The sequence below is a fragment of the Arachis ipaensis genome, chromosome B03 (assembly GCF_000816755.2).
Source record: "Arachis ipaensis cultivar K30076 chromosome B03, Araip1.1, whole genome shotgun sequence".
NCBI classification, from domain to species: Eukaryota; Viridiplantae; Streptophyta; class Magnoliopsida; order Fabales; family Fabaceae; genus Arachis; species Arachis ipaensis.
Genome location: NC_029787.2, coordinates 29,792,646 through 29,807,427, shown reverse-complemented (window position 1 = coordinate 29,807,427; position 14,782 = coordinate 29,792,646). Strand labels below are relative to the sequence as shown.

At 35.4% G+C, this 14,782-nt stretch overlaps 1 long non-coding RNA gene across 1 annotated transcript; it reads right to left on the bottom strand.

Annotated features, from left to right (window-relative positions):
- LOC110269623 lies at positions 4,831 to 6,073 on the bottom strand. The gene is made up of 2 exons (XR_002358394.1): positions 5,648 to 6,073; positions 4,831 to 5,098 (listed from the first exon to the last, which is right to left on the bottom strand). It is a non-coding gene; the product is annotated as an uncharacterized LOC110269623 (long non-coding RNA).

Sequence of the window (14,782 nt, the reverse complement as noted above, 5' to 3'; positions counted from 1 at the left end):
GTCGTTTTAACTCCATCCTGTTTGATAGCCTTTGATGCCTTGCCCTTCTATCACATGATTGACCCATGTTATCTTTTGCATTGAGCCTATCTTGTGACGTTTGCCTGGCAGTTACACTCCTACCTTTGCATCCTTATGCTTATGATAATCAAAGTATTTGAAAATCGTATATATGACTATATTTTGAGATATTTTTGCTTCTTCCTTAAATGTGTTCAAGGGTGAACCGTTATGGAATTTCTTTCATTTTGTATCAATTTTCGAGGGCGAAAATTTTTATAAGGTGGGTAGAATGTAAGACCCAGAATCTTTGAAAAGTCTTTTATGTTATTAATATTATTTATATATCTTTATGTATATATATGGATGTACTCTTTATGAGCTTTTGTAAGATGTATGGTATCTTGGATGTACGTTATCGAACGAAAGTATTTTTGGGAGCGGCATTGCGGTTTAAAGTTTTAAACAGGCTCATATTTTTAGTATTAAATAGTATAAGTGTCGTCGTAATGTCCGAGCTATCAGAGTCGCGCAGCCGGAAGTGTGAGCTCTGGTAGTTAGGGTGTTACACGTAAGCGTGGGTTGGGAGCATGGAATGCGACGCGTGTGCGTCTAAAATGCGTAGGTGTGGAATTGGAAAATAAAGCGTAACGCGTACGCGTGGGTCACGCGTACGCGTGGAAAGAAATTGCGCTGGACGTGCAGTTCTCGCACCCTACGCACACAACTTACTGTCTGGGCTGTGCTATGGCACAGTGCCCGCATGAAAAATTCATGATCTAAGATTTATAGGGCGTCGCGTACGCGTGGGTCACACGTACGTGTGGGAGGCGTTGTGCGCCTCGCATCAAGCCTGCACAGTCCTAGCACAACTTTCTGTCTGGACCGTGCGATGGCACAGTCCACGCACGGTCTTGGCACGTTCAAAATATGGGGGTCATGCGTACGCGTGGGTCACGTGCGCGCGTGACAGAGTGCTCTGTTTTTCAAAATTTTTTCAATTTCTTGCACCAAACCAAGCATTCCAAACATCCAAACAGTCACCAAAATATCACCAAACCTTATTAAACATACTAAACTACCAAATAAACTCAAATAACCAAACTAAACATGAAATTAAACTAATTTACCAATATATACAAAAGAGGAAAATAAAAAGATGTTACCATGGTGGGGTGTCTCCCACCTAACACTTTTATTTATTGTTCTTATGTTGGACAATTGGGAAGCTTCTTGTCATGGTGGCTTGTGCTTGTACTCATCCTTGAACTTCCACAAATGCTTGGACTTCAAGTATGCTCCAAGGTTCAAAATTAATAGCACCAAGCTTTGATGAAGTTCCACACAAGCTAAGGGCTCCCAACATTGGTCTTCATATATTCCCGGATCCCAAATCTTGTTTCTACACCCGTCTTCTAATTGATCATCATGATTCCATCTAGGTGATTTAGCCTTGGAATCCTCACTCAAGTACCCAAACAACTTCCTAGACCCATTCAAATTAGCATGACTCCAACCTTTGCAATTTAACTTGGATGATTCAACCAAAATGAACCTAGAATTGTATTTTCAACCACTATACAACTCTCTCTTACTCTTCACTCCACAAAGAGCTCTAAGTTGACCATCCATCTCAAGCAAACCGTATTCAAGTGGGAAAGTAAAGCTTAAGAATAAGAATTTTACCCACTTAAATGTTGTGTTGGATGGTGATTTAGGGAGGGTTGTCTCCAATGATCTTACAAGCTCCACTCCCTTGTGCTCTTCTTGATTTACCTCCACTTCTTGGTAGCTTTCTTCCAATCCAATCTCTTCTTCATTGCTTGCCAAGGGACTTGGAGGTTGTGCACCTTCTTCCTCAACCTCTAATTCATATCCAATGGGAGATGATTTAATTGTAGATAAAAATTCATCAATAATTGAATCCATCTCTTGATCAACCTCTTCAACTTTAGAGGACTCTAAAACTTTAGCTTCCCATAGACTTTCGGCATCTCCTAAGTCTTCAACCACTTCTTCCTCTTCAACAATGATTTCGGCTTTCTCTAATTGCTCAAATACAAAGTCCCACTCCTTGTTCTCCACCGGAGTTTCTAATCTCTCCTTCATGCTACGCTCCTCATTAGATTCTCCACATGTGGCCATGGGAGTACTTTGAGTGTCCAAGCGTTGGGAGACTAAATTATTTACTACCTCGGTCAAGGTAGCCATAAGTTCTAGTGTCCTCCTTTGAGCTTCACGTTGCTCTTGAAGTAATGAAATGAGAGAATCATCCATTGGAGCTTGGGGGGATAGGAGAGTTCATCATGTGGGAGAAAGAGTTTATAATAAGAAGGTGGTTCATCTTGATAAGGTATGAAAATGTTGTATATTGAGGTGGTGGTTCTTGGGAGTAATTGCGTTATTGGAATTATTGTGGTTCTATGTATGGTTCATATGACTCATATGGTTGTTGGTTTGATGCATAAGAGTTAAGGTCATATGGAGGTGTTTGGTGGTATGGGGCTTGTGAGTATGGTGGTTGAGAACTATATTGAGGAGGGGGTTCATAGGCATATGGTGGTTGTAATTGATAATCACAAGAAGGTCTACCATATCCATTAAATTGGTATGCATCATGGAATGGTTCTTACTCATAGTACATTGGAGGAGGTTGTTGCCAAGAGAGTTGATCATAAGCATATGGCTCCTCCCATCTTTGATGGTTCCATCCTTGATGCACTTCCTCATTGTAGTTCTCATTTCCTACAACATAGTTGTAACTACACTCATAGCCAAAAGGGTGAGAATTCATGGTGAAAAGAGAAAATAAAATCAAAGACTAATAACAAATAAAGAAAACAAACTCCTACAAATAGCAAAAACTAACAAAGAAGCAAAAGACAAACATATTCACAATATTCACATATATACAATAACCAATAACAAGCACACATTGCAATTCCCCAGCAACAGCGCCAAAAATTTGATGTAGGATAAATGTCGGTTAGGAATTTTCACAAAATAATTCCGTTGCAAGCATAGTCCAAACCAATAATTTATCCTCCAATCAAAGTTTAAAAAGGTTTGTCACAATACAAATTAAAATAACCGGGAGTATTAATCCCAGGTCGTTCTCCCTAGGAATTGCAATGAAGTGCTCAATTATTGGCTATGAAGGGAAGTATTTTTGGAGTTTTGAATGATAGGCAAGAAAGTAAAAATAGCAAGAAAATAAAGCTAACAAATAAGAAAAGTCTTGGCAAGAGGTAAGAATTGGAATTCCTATCCTCATTATCATCCTTAATTGTGATGGTAAATGTAAATTGCCTTCACTTAGTTAACCTCTAACAAATGAAGGAAAGTCAAGTGCATACAATTAACTTGAGTTCACAAGTCCTAGTCAACTCATAGTGAAAGACTAGATTTAGTGAAGTTCAAGCTAACCGGTAATGTTCGATTACCAATCAACAAGAGATTTTGATAATTCAAGAGTCTTCAAATCACCAATCCAAGCCAAGAGTATAAAAATCTACACTAAAATTCGACCAAACATTTTATCAAATACTTGGAAGGCATAAAAAGAAAATATGGTAAAACTGTAAGAAATATAAATTCTACAACTACCTAATGCAAGAAAATCACAATAACAACTCAATTAAATAATAAGAAACATGAAAACATAAATTGCATTAAATGAAATTAAAATCAACAAGAGTGCATGAACATAAAGGCAACAAAAATGAGAAATTAACAAGAAGAACTAAGATGATTAAGACAATAAAACAAGGAAAAGTAAAAGAAATTAAATCAAAACAAGCAATTAAACCTAAATTTAAGATGCAATTAACCTAGTTCTACCCTAATTCTAGAGAGAAGAGAGAGCTTATCTCTCTAGAATATAACCTAAGGCATGTTTCTAAACTATTCCTAAGTGCTCTCCCTTTGTTCCCTCTTGAATTCTGCATCAAATAGCTTCAGAAATGAGTTGGATTGGGCTCTAGCAAGTCCAGAAATCGCCCTCAGCGTGCTTCATTGGTCATGTGCTGCTTGTCACGCGTACGTGTAGGTCACGCGTACGCGTCATATTGCGATTTTCCAGGTCATGCGTACGCGTGAGTCACTCGTACGTCTCGCATGACAGATTTCCAAAACTTTATTTTTTTATGAATTCTCTATTTTTGCATGCTTTTTCTTCATTCCTTCAATCCAATCTTTGCCTTCTAAATCTGAAATCACTTAACAAACACATCAAGGCATCGAATGGAATTAAAGGTGAATTAAATTTGACTAATTAAAGGCCTAAAAAGCATATTTTTAACCATTAAGCACAATTAGGAGAAATTCATGAAACCATGCTATTTTAGTGAATAAATGGGAGAAAAGTTGACAAAATCCACCAAATTCAATACAAAATAAATTATAAAATTGTGGTTTACTAGACAATGCCAATAGCTCCGAGTAGAAATTCGTGCGATGTCGAGAAGAAGAGGATCTAGGAAAAGCGAGCAAACTTTCCATGGGCGATGGTGGCACCCACGATCTGTCCTCACCGGTAGCGATAACACCCTCTACCAGAGGAGAAGAGTTCCGCAATGGAATGGTGGCTGGGTTCCGCAGAGAGAGAGAGAGAGAAAGGAGGTAGGTAATTCTAATTTTATATATACACTAATATACACACTACCAAATCAGAAAAAACCCAATTGATTCCGACAGTTTATTGGTTAATCATCAATTTGACCAATTCTTAAACCAATTTTTGCAGAATAATTCTTCATGTCAATCGAACTGATTAGATGATCGATTTTTATTAATTCGGTCAACTGACCAATTTAATTTGATTTTTCAGAATATTGTTTAATTCATTTCATTTCATAACATTTTAAAACATTTTATTATAATAAAAGCAGTTACTATTGCTTTAGGACAAAAGCAACGGAATAGCTGAACCCTCTCATATATATTTGAATTACACAGTACACAATAAGAAAATAAACATGGAAAACAAAAGTATTGAAATATCCAATATCAGCAGCACCAATAGTTCCAAATAATCTGATGATGCTCAACTCGTCTTCCTTTCATTCGAGAATCTATTAAAATTTACACTCTACCAAACCTGTAATAAATGTTAGGACTTATTATGAATATTTTTCTATAAAATTAACTAGAGTATTATTAAATTGAATTAGCATAGTGAATTGCAACTCAATATATATCTGAAAATTTTCTCCATTAATTAGAGTATTATTAAATTAAATTTTGATTGGAATAATCCCCCCCTTTTTTTTTATTGGAAATGACCCCTGTACAAGTCTTGAAACACAACTAAAACTGGACTCCATTACCCTAGAAACACAATGCTTCAAACTCTAATAATAAAAAGCGGTAAAACTTTTTTTTTTTCAACTAAAATTGAAAAATCAAATATGTTTTTATTATTTATTTTAATTTATATTATATCATTGAAGATTTTTTTTTTTCAAGTACCAAAATGTCTTTGAATTCTCTTTCATAGTGTATTTTATATCAAGTAAATGAGTGACCAGCTTACATACTTTCTCTATAATTAATGAGTCTATGAATACTGTTAAAAGAAAGGAGAATATATCACATCAAATATTTATATACAAGATACTTAAATTCAAAATGATTTACAATAACTTACCATCAGTTGGGAGGTTTCGGTGTAAACTCGTCGATACATTTTTTTTTGCATTCCTGGAACACTTTTGATTTAGTTGGAAATCTACTCCTGCACTTTTTTATACAATCAATTAATTTAAGATTAATTGCAACATAATAAGACGAAGTCGAAGGTAATTCAGGAATAGTATTATGAAGTTCAACAATCGCGTAACAAATATCTATTCCAATTATGAGCATTATTAGTGCATATGTGATACTATTTCTAGCCATAGATTTCTCTTCTCTTTTTAATCTTGCAATGACGAATTTACCATAGACTAGATTTTATATAATATTGAAACTATGCTTAATGTTGTTAAATAACATGATTCTAGAATGAGAATGTTCCTTGCTTATTCTAGAATGAGAATGTTCCTTGCTTAGCTTGTATGTGTATTCTTAATACTGAAAGTTAAAGGTACTATAAATAAAAAAAATAAAACAAAACTCTTAGTGTTCCAAACTGTTGTTTAGAATATAATTATTTCATTAGTTTGAAAATAACGTATAAGTATGTGACATGCCAAACACCTTATAGTATAAAAATTAATGCCGTGTATTTTTTATATTATACCATTGTTAGTACAAACAGGGACGACTCAGACAAAATTAATAATAGGGGCAAAAATATATAAAGTAAAATTTATGTATAGATATTTTATTTTTATTTTATTTTATTTTTTTATAGTATATTCTAACATAACAGATCAAAGATTAATTTGTTATGGATCTGAACTCTATTTAAGAGTCTATTATTGTTCAATAAATTATTAAACATAATATAACAAAAAGATAAATATTAACATTTATATGTAATTATATTTTTTATCAAAATCTTTGTGGGGGCAAATGCCCTTTCTTACTTCTATCTGGATCCGTGTTTGAGTACAAAATTTTGACTGACGGTAAAAATTCGACCATGACAAGAGCAGAATATTGATTATGAGAAGAGTTGAGTTGAGAATAACTCAAGTCGACGTTTAGTAATCACACGTGATTTTATTTGGAAGTACTATACAGGACGTGGGGTTTGAAGATCAAGGTAAAAGCAAAGATGTGGGGTGTCTACCTTGAAGAATAAGGTCCTTCATAGTCAAGACAAGGTCGTGGGTTATGAGAGTCTGAGAAAAATAGGAAAATTAGATCGTGGCACGAAAGAAGCATTATACAGACCATCTTTGTGAGCTATAAATAGGAGAAATTTGGAAGAAATAAGGGATTTCAATCTAAACACTTCACCATCACACCAAAGTCTGCAAAATTTCCAATCACACTGACACAACAGAAGATAATAAAGTGCAAATGCATGTGAGTGTTTGGAGTCAACTTTTAATTTATTTTTTTTCCTTTTACTTTTGATTTATGTTTATTTTTTTTTACGTATTTTCTTGTCATTTCTTTGTTTTATGTATTTTGTTTTTTATTTATTTTCTTCAAGCATTTTCCTGTCGAAGCATAAGAGTAGCATTAGTGGTTGTAACTTTTTTCTGACCAGACCCTAACTCAGCCAACTCCTTCGTAAGAATTTCGATCCTCGAAGCCATGGCCTTTTCTTTAGCCTAACCTTATGACAAGACGTCTTCAATCTGAGTCATAGTAGCCTCTCATTTCTTTAATTAAGCATCATGATTAACTAAGACTTCGATCGACTTGTTATGATCTTTCTCAGCAGTCTGGGACTTGGAGATATAATTGTAAATGTCTTCAACAAAAGCACTTAGAGCTGTATGAACTTCACTTGGAATTTTTGAAAGTCAGAGCATCAATGAGTCAAGTTTTCATGTCAGCATTGTTGTTAATGTCCTCTAAAGGCTTATTGAGGCAATCGAGAACTATGTTAACCTTTTCAACAATCAGGGGATTAGGATCTGGTGGCGTTTGAGGTTAAGGAAAAGTGACATCTTCTTCATGAGTCGAAGCGTCTAGCGTTGATTCTTGAACTTGGGGTACAATGATGGGTTCCGGATCTAAAAAAGATAGCATCCTAGTTACTTCTGAAGAGTACACTTGTCGAACTTCGGACAAGATATTTCAAGATCAAGGCCGAGGTCCTCAAAACTTAAATATCCAGCCACAAGAGTAGGAATGTTGAAAGGAGGCTCAAGATCTTGTTCGACAACAGCCTCATCTGTGTCAGGTATGATTGTGGAAACAGCTGCAACAGTTGTCGAAGCAGGGCCAGACTCTTGATGTGTCTCGGCATCACCGGGGAGAGGCATATAGCTTGCCTACAAGAGAGAAAGTAATACGTATTAATATCTGAATAATTGCAAAAGAAATGGTAAAAGAAGTAATACAAGAATTTATACCGGTTCGGAATTTAACAAAATAATTTCGTTGTGAGCATAGCCCAAACCGACATTCGATCCTCAAATCAAATTTTAATAAATTGGTTGTCACAAGTACAAACCCCAATAAAAATTATACGAAGTATTTAAACCTCGGGTCGTCTCACAAAGAATTGCAATGAAGTGATCAATTATTGGCTATGAAGGGGACAAGGGGGTTTGATTTGGTAATTAACAACAAAAGTAAATAATAAGAAAGTAAATGACAATTAACTAATAAAAAAAGAGAAAGAACTTTTGACTAGTCATAGGAATTGAGATCACCATCCTTGTCTACAAACCATATATTGACAATTATGAGGGACCAACCCATTTAGTCTACCTCTATGGTTAAAGTGCGTACAATGTCTACTTCAACACTTGAAGTACGTCAAATAGGCTTGATCAACATCAATCCATAAGTCCTAACCTAGCTATTAATTGACTTAGTAATAAGCTAGTGTCAATAGTTATCAAATTGACCACTAAGGGTTCTCATATCATCAATTCAATGAGACCCAATGACTCAAGGTCACTCAATTCTCTTAACCTAGGCCAAGAGTAAAGAAAGCTACTCAATAACTAGAGAAAATATTTTAACAAACTCCTAGAGTGCAATAAAAGTAAACATCACAAAATGTAAGAATTAATAAAATACATAACTAACACAAACAAGAAATCAACAATAGCAATGGAGATAAACATAAAAAGACATAGAAATATAAAATTGCATTAAAAGGAAATTGAAATCAACAAGAGTGCATCAACATAAAAATGACATGAAAAAGAAATTAACAACAAAATCTAGAAGAGCAAAGGTGTAATAACAAAGAATTAAAAGGGAAAACTAAATCAAAACAAGAATTAAAAGTTGGATCTAAGGGAATTTAGCCTAAACTACCCTAAATTCTAAAGAGAAGGGAGAGCTTATCTTTCTAGAATTCTAACCTACAACATGATGAAAAACTACACTATGATTGCTCCCTCCCATTCTCTTGCAATCATTGGGTTCAAAAGCATCAGAAATGAGTTGGATTTGGGTCTCCTTGAGCTCAGAAATCGCCCCCGGCGTTTTGCCTTTAAGAGAGTCACGTGATCAACATCACATGTGCGCGTGGATGACGCATGCACGTTGATTGATGATTCTCTGGTCACGCGTGCGCGTGGGTGATGTGTGCGTGTCGCTGGTGAATCTCCTTCTCACGCGTACGCGTGGGTGACATGTGCGCGTGGCCTTCAGTTCAGCAAATCTTCTTTTCTTCATGAATTCTCCATTTTTGCATGCTTTTTCTTCATTTCTTCAACCCAATCTTTGCCTTCTAATCCTGAAATTACTTAACAAATATATCAAGACATCGAATGAAATTAAAGTGAATTAAAATTAGCGAATTAAAGGCCTAAAAAGCATGTTTTTACTCTCAAGCACAAATTAGAAGAAATTCACAAAATCATGCTATTTCATTGAATAAATGTGAGAAAAGATGATAAAATTCCCTAAATTCAACACAAGATAAACCACAAAATTGGGGTTTATCAAGAAGCTAAGTATTTTACCAGTGGAGATTCAGTAAAAGCCTGAGAAGCGGCTGTCGATGGCACAGTTTAAATTGGGATTGGAAAAAGAAGAGGTGGATTGACCATTTGTTTTGTAATGATAGGAGGAACATACATAGTCACTTCGACTTCAACATTAATGGGTTGGTCGACTTCCCGTTTAGAATAGCTTTCTGTTGCGACTCCTGTTTTTGAGTCCCGTTTTGACTTTTTAGATTATATATATATACCTTTGAGGAAGCAGCAAGATTTTTCTTTTGAGCTTTCTTAGGACCAGAGCCCATAAGGATGTCGAGAGGATGACTTTTCTTAGAAGAAAGAATGGCATCACTCGACCTACCCCGTCTTTGACCAGCACCGCACTTTGATTTCGCTCTTTTGGGAGCGGCATCATCATTTGAGTCCCAGTTCTCTTCGACTGGTTGGGGATCAACGGCAATGCCAATGATTTGTGTCGATCGAGCAGTTGAAAATACATAGAAAATATAAGATGAGTAAAGATGTAATTTTCCAAGACCTAAGGAAACACAAGATACATGAAGGATATCTGATGACTCGCCATCTTAAACGGTTTTTAAATTATTTTTCTTCTTTATTTTCTTAGATTTTGATTAAATTTCTTATGAATTCTAATAGAATTTAATAAATAATCAAATATTTGGAGTTGGGATAGTATTTTTATATTTTCAGGAATTTTGAGCTTAAAAAGCAGCAAAAATCAAGGCTTTTTCACAAGAAAAGCACAAAGAAAATAAAAGCGTCGCCCAAGAAGCGTGGCCCAAGAAGCGTGGCCCAAGAAAAACGAAGACATACAAGCCAACGCACAACACATGCACGCTTGGCGGAAGGCATGCATACCCGGCGGATTTGATACACGCCCGGTGGACCCCAGCACTCCCTTGATGCACACCTGGCGGCTAGTGATCCACGCCCAACGGATCTCCTTCCTGTAAGTGAAATTTTGGGCTTTTTGCTCAATCTTTCACTAATATGAGCCCGAATTACATATAATTACAACTCTCAACATCCAAGATTCCACAAATTAAGGCCCAAACTTAATTATCTACATTATTAGAAGCCTTAATTACATTCAGAAAATTGAAGACTCTAAAAGATTAGTTATTGATTCTCTCCAAAAGCATAAGAGATTTAGTTGTTAGGATTTAAATTGAATTTTTATTTTTGAATTTGAAATTGAAGTCAGTACCTTGTCTTTCTCTCCGAAACATAAGATTAGGATAGTTATCTTATCTTCCTCTCCAACGGATAATATTAGTTTAGTTTTTAATTTGAATTCTAGAATTTAGGCTATAAATAAGTGAGCATAGCTCACAGAGAGGACCATCAAGTCCTCAGACTACTTCTCTTCTTCTTGTTTTTCTTACTTCTTCATGTGTAACTAATTCTCTGTCAAAGAGTTAGGAGCTTTGTTTATGTTTTTTATGGATAATTAATTTATGTTTATTTTATTTCGAAGTCTTGTATTGATCTATTTCATGATTGAGTTATTCGTTCTTCATTCGGATTAGTGGATTGAAAAGTAAGCTAATTCTTCTTGGATTCTTTTATTATAATTGAAATATTTGATATTTGAATCAACGCTTGAAAACTCTTTCACATGACTATTTGAATTCGGCTAGGAATAGTAGTTCAATTAGTGTGCGACACATACATGATTTTCAATCACTCTAATTTTAAATAAGTGACATATAATTCAGATTAGAACAACTTTTGAAATTAAGTTTTTTTTTAAGATTTAATTGGATAGGACTAGCTTGAATACGTGACATATAATTCGACCTAAGGACTACTTTTAAATCTTATTTGAATCCAAAATCAGTTTTTGTGCTTAATGTCTTGATTAATTAATTGACGCCTAATTAATGCTTGAAAAACTGAGGAGCCAAGAAATTAGAAATCAGTTACTAAAGGTTTTGTCGTGAAAGATCGTTGCAAACTTCAAGATAAATAAACAAGATTGGTTTTCCTAAGAACATAAGCATCTCCAAAGCCCTTGACTCTCATCATCACTGTCTTCTCTCAATTCATCATTCAAGTTCACTATCTGTGGTATCCAAGCATTCAACACTCAAGATTCTCAAGGCTCCTAGCAAGATACTCTCTTGCCCTCTTCGATCATCAATCAGGTTTTATTTATCTAATTAGACTTTTTAATCAGAAATTTGCTTGTTCAATCCTTTAATCTTCATGGGAACGATATCCACTCACTGTGGTATTACTTGTGCGATCCGGTGCACTTGTCGGTACCCGTGAGCTTTAATTTTTACTCATCAACATCCAGCGATCCTTGTTTGACCGTGAATTTTATCACTAGTTCCTCGATAGTAAACGGCACTAGTAGTGTTTATACCCAAGGTTCTCAGGTCATTTTCTCGAAGTTGATAAATCACCCCTAGGGATCCTTTAAGAAGGTCTGGTATTCGATCAGCAAGGCCAAAAGGGGCATTAAGAAAAGGAGAAAATTTAAAGGATTGCATAAAAGATTTCTTTTGTACCAAAGGATTTCGAGTAAAAGCTTGTAATTAACGCTCGAGCATTTATATATGTGTGTTTCTTTCTTTTTCATATCTCTAAGGCCTCGTTGAAAATATACCTTACATTCCCCTAAAATGCCATTTAACCTTGTAGTATTTCTGGAACTTAACAATCTCTTTGATATGCTTACCTTTAGTTTTCTTTGACACTCTAGAAGTCTGCGCAGTAGGAAGAACCAAATTAAAAATGGCTTGTTCAATCGAAGAGCAATGAGAAGTATAGTAGGTTGACCACCACTTGTGAAAAGCAGGCATTGAAAGAAAACAACGAGTGAGATCAAGTCTTTGGTACTAAGTGCTCACTCTATGATTATTCAAGTCAAGGATTTGGTCAAACTTCTCTAGTTTCGACACCTCATAATGTATTATTTGAGCCTCAGGGAGAGTGGGAAAGGTAATGCTTGTGCTAGGCCAAATTGTCGTGACACGTATTGAGGAAAGTAAGTGACTAATTTATTTTTCAAGGCCATTTCCGATTCACATGGAAGATCTACAGGGAGAATTTGAGGAGTTAGTGTTCTAGACCACAAATCGTCGACAATGTGTTGGTTATTAGGTTTGGAACTAATGAAAGAATGAAGGTACTCAACCACACTTCAACGGGTAAATGAATGAATTTGGATAATAAGAAGTGTTGTCATTAGTTTTTATCTCAAGAAGAGTAATGAGGTGGTAGAAAGCATCGATAGCAGACAACCCAAAATGGACCAAAGGGATTGATCAATGATTTGCCCCATCGGATCTCACCAACCACTAAAGAAAGTGGTTCATACAATTGACCTAAAATTAAAGAAGGGATGTCGATGTACTTTTTATAGTGAAACATGATGGCTAATGGTAAATAGTATTCTTTTTTATTTAAATGGATTTAGGACAAAAACCAAAGGTATTAAGCCATAAAAGAAGAAAGACTACATGCTCACTATCAATAATAGGATCACCATCATATTCCATATTGTTCTTAATGAAACCCGACACATAAGTCGAGTCGAAATTGATGTCAAAAATATCATCCGAATACTCGGAAGCCCATGACACACACTCCTCGTCGGGAGCTATGCTAGTTAAAACAGAAACTTCCATCAAAGTAGGCCCAATAATCCCATAAGAAAAATGAAAATTATTAGCAGTAAGGCTCCAAAAATATAAGCTAGCTCTTAAGAGGTGTGCAATATAAGAGAAGTCGAAGGTAGCTAGTTTGAGAGCAAAAACAATCCCTACTGATTTCTATATAGGTTTGTAAGTCGGGCCAACCTCGACATCCAAGTCGAAAGAAGAGAACTAGATTCCTTGGGAGGGGCAGTTCTAAAGATTCGACTAGCAAAATAAGAAGCCCTAACATTTTTTTACAGAAAATTAGAAGGAGATGTTCAAGGGGAGATGAAAAGAAAGAAAAGTCGAATTCAATTTGTTCTTGTGTAGAAAGAGACCCTAAAAATGAATATAAGAAGCCGGTAACCTTGAAAGGAAGGAATACATGGCTCCTCCAGAGTTCTGTGGTTTCAATATCCATATTGGGGACCTTCAAGCTTCCATCTTTATTATAAAATTGTGCTACATCAACCACCAAAGAAGGAGGAGGGATGATCTGAACATCATCATCTTTTTCGCAATGTGGGGGAGGAAGTTGAGCGTAGTGGTTGCCATGCTAGATGCAGAAGCTACGGCGGTAGCAGTAATGACCGGAAGAGAAGAAGAAACAAAAGCCATAGTTGCAGGAGTACTGGTGGAAGTGGTAGTGGTAGCAATAGTTGCAGAAGTAGATGACGCAGCAGCAATGGAGGGTGACGCATTTGGTTGAGAATCCATCTGAATGGCAGAGAGAGGTAGTGAACGAAAGAAATGTTCTTGTTTTTAACGATGAAGATGAAAAAAATGGAAGATGGATGAAAGTAACGAACAAAGTAGTAATGCTTTGGAGAAATATGAAGAATTTCAGAATTAAAGGCCCATTAAAGCCCGTAAGAAACGTTGTGTATTCTCAGAAAAACGCACGCATCGTTTCAAAAATATCATAACTGTCTTTTTAAATTCTGAAATTTAAATTTAGCACAGAATAGCACATGATCAAGTAAAACTTATCATTTCATTTTCTGAAAAATAAGTTTAAGCGGCAATTTGTTAGTACAAAAATTTGACTGACTGTGAAAACTCAACCATGACAAGAGCATAACATCAACTATGAAAAGAGTTGAGTCGAAAAGAACCCAGGTCAAAATTTATTAATCGCACGTGGTTTTATCTAAAAGAACTATACAGGACGTGGGTCTTGAAAACCAAGGTAAAAGCAAAGACATAGTGTGTCTACCTTAGAGAACAAGATCCTTCAAAGTCAAGGCAAGGCCGTGGATTATGAGAGCCTGAGAAAAAAAAGGGAAATTAGATCGTGACACGAAAGAAGCATTCTATAGACCATCCTTGTGATCTATAAGCAGGAGAAATTTGGAAGAAATAAGGTACTTCAATTTGAACAATTCACCATCACACCAAATTCTGCAAAATTTTCCGTCACACTGACGCAACAAAAGACAATAAAGTACAAGTGTATGTGAGTGTCTGGAGTCAACTTTTAATTTATTTTCTTTATTCCTTTTACTTTTGATTTATTTTTATATTTCCTTGTCATTTCTTTGCTTTACGTATTTTATTTTTATTTTTTTTTCTTCAAGCATTTTGTTT